This window comes from Rattus norvegicus, chromosome 1 (assembly GCF_021556685.1).
Source record: "Rattus norvegicus strain SHRSP/BbbUtx chromosome 1, alternate assembly SHRSP_T2T, whole genome shotgun sequence".
Taxonomy (NCBI): Eukaryota; Metazoa; Chordata; class Mammalia; order Rodentia; family Muridae; genus Rattus; species Rattus norvegicus.
Window position 1 is genome coordinate 41,213,107 of NC_141534.1, and position 13,020 is coordinate 41,226,126.

The window sequence follows — 13,020 nt, forward strand, 5'->3', positions numbered from 1 at the left end:
TCCACGTATATGGGAACATTATTCCCTTATTGTTATTGAAGACCAGCTTTAGGCCCTGGTGGTCTGATAGCACGCATGGGATTATTTCTCTCTTTCTGTACCTGTTGAGGCCCGTTTTTTGACCAATTATATGGTCAGTTTTGGAGAAAGTACCATGAGGAGCTGAGAAGAATGTATATCCTTTTGCTTTAGGATAAAATGTTCTATAAATATCTGTTAAGTCCATTTGGTTTATGACTTCTCTTAGTCTGTCTACGTCTGTGTTTAATTTCTGTTTCCATGATCTGTCCACTGATGAGAGTGGGGTGTTGAAATCTCCTACTATTATCGTGTGAGGTGCAGTGTGTGTTTTGAGCTTTAGTAAGGTTTCTTTTATGTATGTAGGTGCCCTTGAATTTGGGGCATATATATTTAGGATTGAGAGTTCATCTTGGTAGATTTTTCCTTTCATGAATATGAAGTGTCCTTCCTTATCTTTTTAATGACTTTTAGTTGAAAATTGATTTTATTTGATATTAGAATGACTACTCCAGCTTGCTTCTTCTGACCATTTGCTTGTAAAGTTGTTTTCCAGCCTTTCACTCTGAGGTAGTGTCTGTCTTTGTCTCTGAGGTGTGTTTCCTGTAGGCAGCAGAATGGAGGGTCCTCATTGCATAGCCAGTTTGTTAATATATGTTTCTTTTTTATTGGGGAGTTGAGACCATTGATGTTGAGAGATATTAAGGAATAGTGATTATTGCTTCCTGTTATATTCATATTTGGATGTGAAGTTATTTTTGTGTGCTTTTCTTTTCTTTGTTTTGTTGCCAAGACGATTAGTTTCTTGCTTTTCTAGGGTGTAGCTTGCCTCCTTATGTTGGGCTTTACCATTTATTATCCTTTGTAGTGGTGAATTTGTAGAAAGATATTGTGTAAATTTGGTTTTGTCATGGAATATCTTGGTTTCTCCATCTAAGTTAATTGAGAGTTTTGAAGGATACAGTAACCTGGGCTGGCATTTGTGTTCTCTTACGGTCTCTACGACATCTGTCCAGGAACTTCTGGCTTTCATAGTCTCTGGCGAAAAGTCTGGTGTGATTCTGATAGATCTGCCTTTATATGTTACTTGACCTTTTTCCCTTACTGCTTTTAATATTCTTTCTTTATTTTGTGCGTTTGGTGTTTTGACTATTATGTGTCGGGAGGTGTTTCTTTTCTGGTCCAATCTATTTGGAGTTCTGTAGGTATCTTGTATGCCTATGGGTATGTCTTTTTTTAGGTTAGGGAAGTTTTCTTCTATGATTTTGTTGAAGATATTTACTGGTCCTTTGAGCTGGGAGTCTTCACTCTCTTCTATACCTATTATCCTTAGGTTTGATCTTCTCATTGAGTCCTAGATTTCCTGTATGTTTTGGACCAGTAGCTTTTTCTGCTTTACATTATCTTTGACTGTTGAGCCGAAGATTTCTATGGAATCTTCTGCTCCTGAGATTCTCCCTTCTATCTCTTGTATTCTGTTGGTGATTCTTGTATCTATGGCTCCTTGTTTCTTCCTTTGGTTTTCTATATCCAGGGTTGTTTTCATGTGTTCTTTCTTTTTTTTTTAATTTTTTTATTTTTTCCCATCTTTATTAACATGGGTATTTCTTATTTACATTTCAAATGTTATTCCCTTTCCCGGTTTCCAGGCCAACATCCCTCTAGCCCCTCCCCCTTCCCTTCTATATGGGTGTTCCCCACCCCATCCTCCCCCATAACCACCCTCCCCACAACAATCCCGTTCACTGGGGGTTCAGTCTTTTTTTTTCCTTAAAAATAATTTTTATTCTCATTTTCTTCCTATAAAACTCCAAAATTTTCTTTAAAATCTTTAAAATCCCTCAATTGTGTGCTCCTGCAATATTAAAATAAAGTTTTTTTTTCTTTTTTTTTTTTTTATTAACTTGAGTATTTCTTATATACATTTCAAGTGTTATTCCCTTTCCCAGTTTCCAGACAAGCATCCCCCTCCCCCCTCCCCTTCCTTATGGGTATTCCCCTCCCAACCCTCCCCCCATTGCCGCCCTCCCCCCCACAATCTAGTTCACTGGGGGATCAGTCTTAGCAGGACCCAGGGCTTCCCCTTCCACTGGTGCTCTTACTAGGATATTCATTGCTACCTATGAGGTCAGAGTCCAGGGTCAGTCCTTGTATAGTCTTTAGGTAGTGGCTTAGTCCCTTAAAGCTCTGGTTGCTTGGCATTGTTGTACATATGGGGTCTCGAGCCCCTTCAAGCTCTTCCAGTTCTTTCTCTGATTCCTTCAACGGGGGTCCTATTCTCAGTTCAGTGGTTTGCTGCTGGAATTCGCCTATGTATTTTTTGTATTCTGGCTGTGTCTCTCAGGAGCAATCTACATCCGGCTCCTGTCGGTCTGCACTTCTTTGCTTCATCCATCTTGTCTAATTGGGTGGCTGTATATGTATGGGCCACATGTGGGGCAGGCTCTGAATGGGTGTTCCTTCAGTCTCTGTTTTAATCTTTGCCTCTCCCTTCCCTGCTAAGGGTATTCTTTTTCCTCATTTAAAGAAGGAGTGAAGCATTCACATTCTGATCATCCGTCTTGAGTTTCGTTTGTTCTAGGGATCTAGGGTAATACAAGCATTTGGGCTAATAGCCACTTATCAATGAGTGCATACCACGTATGTCTTTCTGTGATTGGGTTAGCTCACTCAGGATGATATTTTCCATTTCCAACCATTTGCCTACGAATTTCATAAACTCGTTGTTTTTGATAGCTGAGTAATATTCCATTGTGTAGATGTACCACATTTTCTGTATCCATTCCTCTGTTGAAGGGCATCTGGGTTCTTTCCAGTTTCTGGCTAATATAAATAATGCTGCGATGAACATAGTGGAGCACGTGTCTCTTTTATGTGTTGAGGCATCATTTGGGTATATGCCCAAGAGTGGTATAGCTGGATCCTCAGGCAGTTCAATGTCCAATTTTCTGAGGATCCTCCAGACTGATTTCCAGAATGTTTTTACCAGTCTGCAATCCCACCAACAATGGAGGAGTGTTCCTCTTTCTCCACATCCTCGCCAGCATCTGCTGTCACCTGAGTTTTTGATCTTAGCCATTCTCACAGGTGTGAGGTGAAATCTCAGGGTTGTTTTGATTTGCATTTCCCTTATGACTAAAGATGTTGAACATTTCTTTAAGTGTTTCTCAGCCATTCGGCATTCCTCAGCTGTGAATTCTTTGTTTAGCTCTGAACCCCATTTTTTTTTTATTAACTTGAGTATTTCTTATATACATTTCGAGTGTTATTCCCTTTCCCGGTTTCCGGGCAAACATCCCCCTCCCCCCTCCCCTTCCTTATGGGTGTTCCCCTCCCAACCCTCCCCCCATTGCCGCCCTCCCCCCATAGACTAGTTCACTGTGTCTGAACCCCATTTTTAATAGGGTTATTTGTCTCCCAGCGGTCTAACTTCTTGAGTTCTTTGTATATTTTGGATATAGGCCTCTATCTGTCGTAGGATTGGTAAAGATCTTTTCCCAATCTGTTGGTTGCCATTTTGTCCTAACCACAGTGTCCTCTGCCTTACAGAAGCTTTGCAGTTTTATGAGATCCCATTTGTCGATTCTTGATCTTAGAGCATAAGCCATTGGTATTTTCTTCAGGAATTTTTTTCCAGTGCTCATGTGTTCCAGATGCTTCCCTAGTTTTTCTTCTATTAGTTTGAGTGTGTCTGGTTTGATGTGGAGGTCCTTGATCCACTTGGACTTAAGCATTGTACAGAGTGATAAGCATGGATCGATCTGCATTCTTCTACATGTTGCCCTCCAGTTGAACCAGCACCATTTGCTGAAAATGCTATCTTTTTTCCATTGGATGTTTTGGCTCCTTTGTCAAAAATCAAGTGACCATAGGTGTGTGGGTTCATTTCTGGGTCTTCAATTCTATTCCACTGGTCTATCTGTCTGTCTCTCTACCAGTACCATGCAGTTTTTATCACTATTGCTCTGTAATATTGCTTGAGTTCAGGGATAGTGATTCCCCCTGAAGTCCTTTTATTGTTGAGGATAGCTTTAGCTATCCTGGGTTTTTTGTTATTCCAGATGAATTTGCAAATTGTTCTGTCTAACTCTTTGAAGAATTGGATTGGTATTTTGATGGGGATTGCATTGAATCTGTAGATTGCTTTTGGTAAAATGGCCATTTTTACTATATTAATCCTGCCAATCCATGAGCATGGGAGATCTTTCCATCTTCTGAGGTCTTCTTCAATTTCTTTCCTCAGTGTCTTGAAGTTCTTATTGTACAGATCTTTTACTTGCTTGGTTAAAGTCACTCGAGGTACTTTATATTATTTGGGTCTATTATGAAGGGTGTCGTTTCCCTAATTTCTTTCTCGGCTTGTTTCTCTTTTGTATAGAGGAAGGCAACTGATTTATTTGAGTTAATTTTATACCCAGCCACTTTGCTGAAGTTGTTTATCAGCTTTAGCAGTTCTCTGGTGGAACTTTTGGGATCACTTAAATATACTATCATGTCATCTGCAAATAGTGATATTTTGAACTCTTCTTTTCCGATCTGTATCCCCTTGATCTCCTTTTGTTGTCTGATTGCTCTGGCTAGAGCTTCAAGAACTATATTGAATAAGTAGGGACAGAGTGGGCAGCCTTGTCTAGTCCCTGATTGTAGTGGGATTGCTTCAAGTTTCTCAACATTTTGTTTAATGTTAACAACTGGTTTGCTGTATATGGCTTTTACTATGTTTAGGTATGGGCCTTGAATTCCTATTCTTTCCAGGACTTTTATCATGAAGGTGTGTTGAATTTTGTCAAATGCTTCCTCAGCATCTAATGAAATGATCATGTGGTTTTGCTCTTTCAGTTTGTTTATATAATGGATCACGTTGATGGTTTTCCATATATTAAACCATCCCTGCATGCCTGGGATGAAGCCTACTTGATCATGGTGGATGATTGTTTTGATGTGCTCTTGAATTCGGTTTGCCAGAATTTTATTGAGTATTTTTGCGTCGATATTCATAAGGGAAATTGGTCTGAAGTTCTCTTTCTTTGTTGTGTCTTTGTGTGGCTTAGGTATAAGAGTAATTGTGGCTTCGTAGAAGGTATTCGGTAGTGCTCCATCTGTTTCAATTTTGTGGAATAGTTTGGATAATATTGGTATGAGGTCTTCTATGAAGGTTTGATAGAATTCTGCACTAAACCCGTCTGGACCTGGGCTCTTTTTGGTTGGGAGACCTTTAATGACTGCTTCTATTTCCTTAGGAGTTATGGGGTTGTTTAACTGGTTTATGTGTTCCTGATTTAACTTCGGTACCTGGTATCCGTCTAGGAAATTGTCCATTTCCTGTAGATTTTCAAGTTTTGTTGAATATAGGTTTTTATAGTAAGATCTGATGATTTTTTGAATTTCCTCTGAATCTGTAGTTATGTCTCCCTTTTCATTTCTGATTTTGTTAATTTGGATGCACTCTCTGTGTCCTCTCGTTAGTCTGGCTAAGGGTTTATCTATCTTGTTGATTTTCTCAAAGAACCAACTTTTGGTTCTGTTGATTCTTTCTATGGTCCTTTTTGTTTCTACTTGGTTGATTTCAGCTCTGAGTTTGATTATTTCCTGCCTTCTACTCCTCCTGGGTGTATTTGCTTCTTTTTGTTCTAGAGCTTTTAGGTGTGCTGTCAAGCTGCTGACATATGCTCTTTCCTGTTTCTTTCTGCAGGCACTCAGCCCTATAAGTTTTCCTCTTAGCACAGCTTTCATTGTGTCCCATAAGTTTGGGTATGTTGTACCTTCCTTTTCATTAAATTCTAAAAAGTTTTTAATTTCTTTCTTTATTTCTTCCTTGACCAGGTTATCATTGAGTAGAGCATTGTTCAATTTCCACGTATATGTGGGCATTCTTCCCTTATTGTTATTGAAGACCAGTTTTAGGCCGTGGTGGTCTGATAGCACGCATGGGATTATTTCTATCTTTCTGTACCTGTTGAGGCCCGTCTTTTGACCAATTATATGGTCAATTTTGGAGAAAGTACCATGAGGAGCTTAGAAGAAGGTATATCCTTTTGCTTTAGGATAGAATGTTCTATAAATATCTGTTAAGTCCATTTGGCTCATGACTTCTCTTAGTTTGTCTACGTCTCTGTTTAATTTCTGTTTCCATGATCTGTTCATTGATGAGAGTGGGGTGTTGAAATCTCCCACTATTATTGTGTGAGGTGCAGTGTGTGTTTTGAGCTTTAGTAAGGTTTCTTTTACATATGTAGGTGCCCTTGTATTTGGGGCATAGATATTTAGGATTGAGAGTTCATCTTGGTGGATTTTTCCTTTGATGAATATGAAGTGTCCTTCCTTATCTTTTTTGATGAATTTTAGTTGAAAATTGATTTTATTTGATATTAGAATGGCTACTCCAGCTTGCTTCTTCTGACCATTTGCTTGGAAAATTGTTTTCCAGCCTTTCACTCTGAGGTAGTGTCTGTCTTTGTCTCTGAGGTTTGTTTCCTGTAGGCAGCAGAATGCAGGGTCCTCGTTGCATATCCAGTTTGTTAATCTATTTCTTTTTATGGGGAGTTGAGGCCATTGATGTTGAGAGATATTAAGGAATAGTGATTATTGCTTCCCGTTATATTCATATTTGGATGTGAGGTTATGTTTGTGTGCTTTCATTCTCTTTGTTTTGTTGCCAAGACGATTAGTTTCTTGCTTCTTCTAGGGTATAGCTTGCCTTATGTTGAGCTTTACCATTTATTTTCCTTTGTAGTGCTGGATTTGTAGAGAGATATTGTGTAAATTTGGTTTTGTCATGGAATATCTTGGTTTCTCCATCTATGTTAATTGAGAGTTTTGCAGGATACAGTAACCTGGGCTGACATTTGTGTTCTCTTAGGGTCTGTATGACATCAGTCCAGGATCTTCTGGCCTTCATAGTTTCTGGCGAAAAGTCTGGTGTGATTCTGATAGGTCTGCCTTTATATGTTACTTGACCTTTTTCCCTCACTGCTTTTAATACTCTTTCTTTATTTTGTGCGTTTTGTGTTTTGACTATTATGTGACAGGAGGTGTTTCTTTTCTGGTCCAATCTATTTGGAGTTCTGTAGGTATCTTGTATGCCTATGGGTATCTCTTTCTTTAGGTTAGGGAAGTTTTCTTCTATGATTTTGTTGAAGATATTTACTGGTTCTTTGAGCTGGGAGTCTTCACTCTCTTCTATACCTATTATCCTTAGGTTTGATCTTCTCATTGAGTCCTGGATTTCCTGTATGTTTTGAACCAGTAGCTTTTTCTGCTTTACATTATCTTTGACAGTTGAGTCAATGATTTCTATGGAAACTTCTGCTCCTGAGATTCTCTCTTCCATCTCTTGTATTCTGTTGGTGAAGCTTGTATCTACAGCTCCTTGTCTCTTCTTTTGGTTTTCTATATCCAGGGTTGTTTCCATGTGTTCTTTCTTGATTGCTTCTATTTCCATTTTTAATTCCTTCAACTGTTTGATTGTGTTTTCCTGGAATTCTTTCAGGGATTTTTGTGACTCCTCTCTATAGGCTTCTACTTGTTTATTTATGTTTTCCTGGAATTCTTTCAGGGATTTTTGTGATTCCTCTCTGTACGCTTCTACTTGTTTATTTATGTTTTCCTGTGTTTCTCTAAGGAAGTTATTCATGTCTTTCTTGAAGTCCTCCAGCATCATGATCAAATATGATTTTGAAACTAGATCTTGCTTTTCTGGTTTGTTTGGATATTCTGTGTTTGCTTTCCTGGAAGAATTGGGATCCGATGATGCCATGTAGTCTTGGTTTCTGTTGTTTGGGTTCCTTTAGTATATATTCTCTCTCTCTCTCTCTCTCTCTCTCTCTCTCTCTCTCTATATATATATATATATATATATATATATATATATATATATTCTAGTATACATAGGGTAAAAAACATAGCAACTAGTGGATACCTGGAACCTTAGCTACCCTTACATATAGGTAGACAACACATGTCAGAAATAAATTACCAAGTCTTTTGTCTTTGCTCAACACACAACACATCAGATCAGAATAATCCCTTTAAAATAAAAGAAAAAATCATTTTAATCTCGCCATCAGATTATCTCTAGTGTTACTTTGTTCTGCTATTTCTGACAGTGGCTAGAGTGTCCTATAGGCCTGTGTGTCAGGAGTGCTGTAGTCCTGTTTTCCTTTTTTCTTTCAGCCAGTTATGGGAACAGAGTGTTCTACTTTTGGGCGTGTAGTTTTTCCTAGCTACAGTTCTTCAGCTGTTCCTGTGGGCCTGTGTCTTGAGTTCACCAGGCAGGTCGCTTGGAGCTGGAAGGTTTGTCTTATCTGTGGTCCCGAGGCTCAAGTTTGCTTGTGGGGTGTTGTTTATGAGCTCTCCGTGGCGGCAGCAACCAGAAAGATCTGTGCCACCCTTTCTGGGAGCTTCCGTGCACCAGGGTTCCAGATGGCGTTTGGTGTTTTCCTCTGGAGTCAGAGATGTGGGCCGAGTGTAGTCTCTTCTGGTTTCCCAGGCATGTCTGCCTCTCTGAAGGTTTAGCTCTCCCTCCCACGGGATTTGGGTGCAGAGAACTGTTTATCTGGTCGGTCCCTTCAGGTTCAGGCGGTGTCCCAGACGCAGCGGATTTCCTGCTCCTGTGCCCTTATCCAAGGGAACCCAGAGGCCGTATATAGTTTTCTCTTGGGCCAGGGATGTGGGCACAGGTGGGCAGTGTTGGTGGTCTCTTCTGCTCTGCAGTCTCAGGAGTGCCCATCTGACAAGGCGATGAGCTCTCTCTCCCACGGGGTTTAGGAACAGTGAGCTGGAGGCAGGGAGCAAGAGATTGGGACTCCCGCTAAAAACTGGAAATGTCCGGACCTAGAGGAATTTTGCCTCTGGGTGTCCCAAGGACACCAGTCAGGTCGCTTGCAGCAGTAAGTTGGTCTTACCTGCAGTCCCGAGGCTCAAGTTTGCTCTTAGGGTGTTGCTTATGAGCTCTCCGTGGCGGCAGCAACCAGAAAGATCTGCGCCGCCTTTAGTATATATTCTATATATATTCTATTATACATAGGGTAAAAAACATAGCAACTAGTGGATACCTGGAACGTTAGCTAACCTTACATATAACTAGACAACACAGGTCAGAAATAAATAACCAAGTTTTTTGTCTTTGCTCAACACACAACACATCAGACCAGAATAATTCCTTTAAAATAAAAAAAAAAAACATTTTAATTTTAGCCCAACCTCACAATGGGCTTAGTGGAGTAAGGAATGTCTCCCTTGCCCTGAATAATAATGATGACTGAGAATTTAAAATATTTACAGAGTTCTGGTAGAAATAGGAGGTAACCTAAAGTTTCCAAAGCATATCCTTGGATGCTATGGTCACTCATGTGCTTGTTTTGTGGGAAGAAGAAGAAAAAAACTTCATGGTTGACACAAGAGAATGGCAAACGGTGATGGAGGCGAATTCATGAACACTCATCTGATTTATATTCGTTGCCAACTTGACATAATCAGAAAAAAGTCAAGTCTCTAGCCATGTCTATAAGTATACTAGAGTTCATTAGATGAGCAGAAACAGTAGGATGAACATAGAGAGTAAACAATATATACAATATATGGTCAATCTAACTTAAAATACAAATAATAGCTAAATCCCACCTAGACCAGGTAGTTATATGTTATCTCAGCAGCCCCAATCTGGCACCAAAAACCTGAGAGTTTTCCTGAAGACCACTGATACTTAGTCCATAATGGAAGCCTAGAAATTCTAGATAGACACCAATGAATGAAAAGTCAGCAAGAACAACATAGTAAATTACCTATGCAAGAAGAGTAAAACAAAGTTAACAAGACAAAGCATGTTCTTCCTTCTGCCATGTCTTTTTTTTTTTTTTCCAAGAATGCATCTATAGGTCCTGCCCATGGTTAGGAAAATCTGGAGTGATTCTTATTTATTTGACATTAAAACTAGTCACAACAATGAGAAAGATTAGAAATTGGAAAATTTCGGGAAAATCATCTTATGACATGGTTTTCTGGACTGAATAAAGAGTAAAAAATGAACTGAATACTAGCATTCATCTCTCTCTCTCTCTCTCAGCTACCTAACTGTTACTGAATGTAGCTAGCTAAAAACCTAAAATATTGACTAGTTTATATAACCATGAAAATTAACTAATCAAAAAAAAGGTGATATATCTCTTTACAAAACTGTGCTGAATTGTTACATAAAATTACTGTTTTAAACTTAGAGTTTATTGAGCTAATAATAGATATGGAATATATAGACAAGTAATGCTATTAATGAAAAGGCATGTAAACAACTCTGATGTTATTCTTTAAGTCTTATTTGCCAAGTCTTGTATAACTACTGTGGAAGATACACAGTGACACATTCCCATCTGCCACCCCACCCCCATCCATGAAGCAGAGCCAGCAGGACATAGACCTCCATGAGTGCTGATGGTTGTTAGTCATAAAGCTTGTTTGTATAATAAGGTTCATAATTTATTTTATATTCCTCCTTTGCAAAATATTCTCCATGCCAAGTTTATCAGGAATCAATCTCTCTGCCAAGGTTAATGACCCATGATAATTAGAAAAAGCAGGAGTACTGAAGGCTAGGGTGTGTCTTATGCCCTTAGCAGTGGAAACCTTCAGGATTGCCCTTAAGGGTATGGGAAAGAACTCTACACACTTGAGTACAAGATATATAAACAGGATTTCATAGCTGTCCAAATGTAGTATGATACAATATGGATTATGTGAGGGGCTTCATGAACCTAAAAGAACAAAGGCAGCTGTGCTAATCAGCTAGCTTGTCAGAAAGATAGAAAGGTAGACAAATCCTGAATTCAAGTTCAGCCTGGAACAGAGTAAGTTTATGCCCAGGCATGGTGAGAATCCAGGTTCAGGTCAGGATCCCACCCAGTTATCATATTGTCTGTGCTTTCAATGTTGTAAAATTATAAAAATGGTTTTCTTTTACCCCACTAGGTCCAGCACCGCAGTGCCCCAAGATATCTGATAGACATCTTCATCTCAGTCAGCGAAGCCTCTCACCCGCTTTGCTCCATTTTCTATCACACTGGCGAAGGCCTCTTTCTGAGCCTGGCTACAATCTTTTGACTCATTCAGTTCCCAAGGCAGGCTGCCAGCATGGCAGAAATATACATCATAATTCCATGACTGCTCAGTGTTATTAGCCTCTGCACACTCTCTTACACTTAAATCGCTACAAGAAAGAACACACAACACAATAATCTCTGATTCAATTGATCAGATATAATTGCCCATCTAATCATACAAAGCCCTGTTCATATCGTCCCTTAAGAACATTCATAACAACATGTAAAGGTACAGCATGGAATCTTAACATCAACCTCCATTTTCTTACTCTGCAGTCTATTCCTCTCTCCTTTCTGTTCCAGTCTCCTCTCCTTCCCTCAAACTTTTCTCTCGGCCATCCTTCCTTCTTGTCCAACGACAGGCTTCATTCTACCTTGTACCTGCCTCACCTGTGATATCCTCCCACATTTCAAAGTCAAGTAAAGCTCTCAATTGCTTTGTTAAAAAAAATTACTTTTTTTTCCTAAGAATTAAGGGGCTAAGGTCATAAAATGCTGATTCATGGTATAGTCAAAAGGGCACCCAAAATGAATAATTTAATTGATATGTAAACAAAAGTTGGGCATTGGTTTGTAAAAGCTGAGCTATCTTAATAACCAGTCTGGAGAACCAGCAGAAGCAAAACCCAGAACTGCCAGCTTGTACACCAAGATTGACTTTAAGATTTTTTTTTAATGCTCCAAAACAAGCTGAGGCTGGCCTTTGGCACATATTGACTTATGATAATAACTATTTCCTTAAATTTTCTATGAACTTAAAGGAATGTAAAAGTATTTTAAAAATTATGTAATCAATTATATTATTGTAATTGTTCTACCTGATATTTACATGAGGTAATGAAAATAGAAATAAAGGTTTAACACTTGATAGGCACTCATTGGTAAGTGGATATTAGCCAAAAAACTCAAATTACCCAAGATGCAATCCACAGACCACAGGAAGTTCAAGAACAAGGATGATCAAAATGTGGATGCTCCCAATCCTTCTTAAAATGGGGAAAAATATTCATAGGAGGGAATATGGAAGCAAAGTTTAGAGCAGCGACTCAAGGAATGGTCATTCAGAGCCTGCCCCATATGTGGACCACACAAATACAGCCATCAAAACTAGATAAGATTGATGAAGCTAGAAAATGCATGCTGAAAGGGACTGGATATAGATCTCTCCTGAGAGTCACATCCCGAGGATGTCCCATACAGAGGTCAATGCTAGCAGCAAAGCACCGAATTGAGAATAGGACCCCCTTGGGAAGGAATTAGAGGAAGTACTGAAAGAGTTTAAAGAGCTTACAACCTCATGAAGATAACAATGCCAACAGCCAGAGTTCCCTGGGAGTAAACCACTACCGAAAGACTGTACATGGACTGACCCAGCGCTCCAACTGCATATGCAGCAGAAATAGCCTTGTTGGGGCATCAGGGGAAGGGAAGCTCTTGCTTCTGCCAAGGATGGATCCCCAGTGCAGGGGAATATGGGGGGTGGCAATAAGGGGCATGAATGGAGGGAATACTGGTATGGGGAGGGGGAGAGGTGGAAATGGGGCCTTATGGACAGAAAACCGGGAAGGGGTATAACCTTTGAAATGTAAGTAAGGAAATGCATCTAATAAAAAATTTTAAAAAAGAAAAAATGGAAGAAAGAAAGAAAGGAAAGAAGTAAGGAAGGAAGGAAGGAAGGAAGGGAGGGAGGACAGTTGGTTTATTGGAGCTTTTCTTACTCTTCTTCATCTAGAAGAAGATATTTGTGGTGGGGCTTTTTTTTTTTTCCTGTGTATGTGACTCCTGGCCCCTGACTTTCTTTCTTTTCCTTTTGTCCCTGGTGCACAAAAAGTTAGTGAGCTCAGAGCATTTTTGCCCAGCTACTGAGGGACCCTTGAACCATAGAGGAAAGAGCCTAGCAACAAGCCCTATT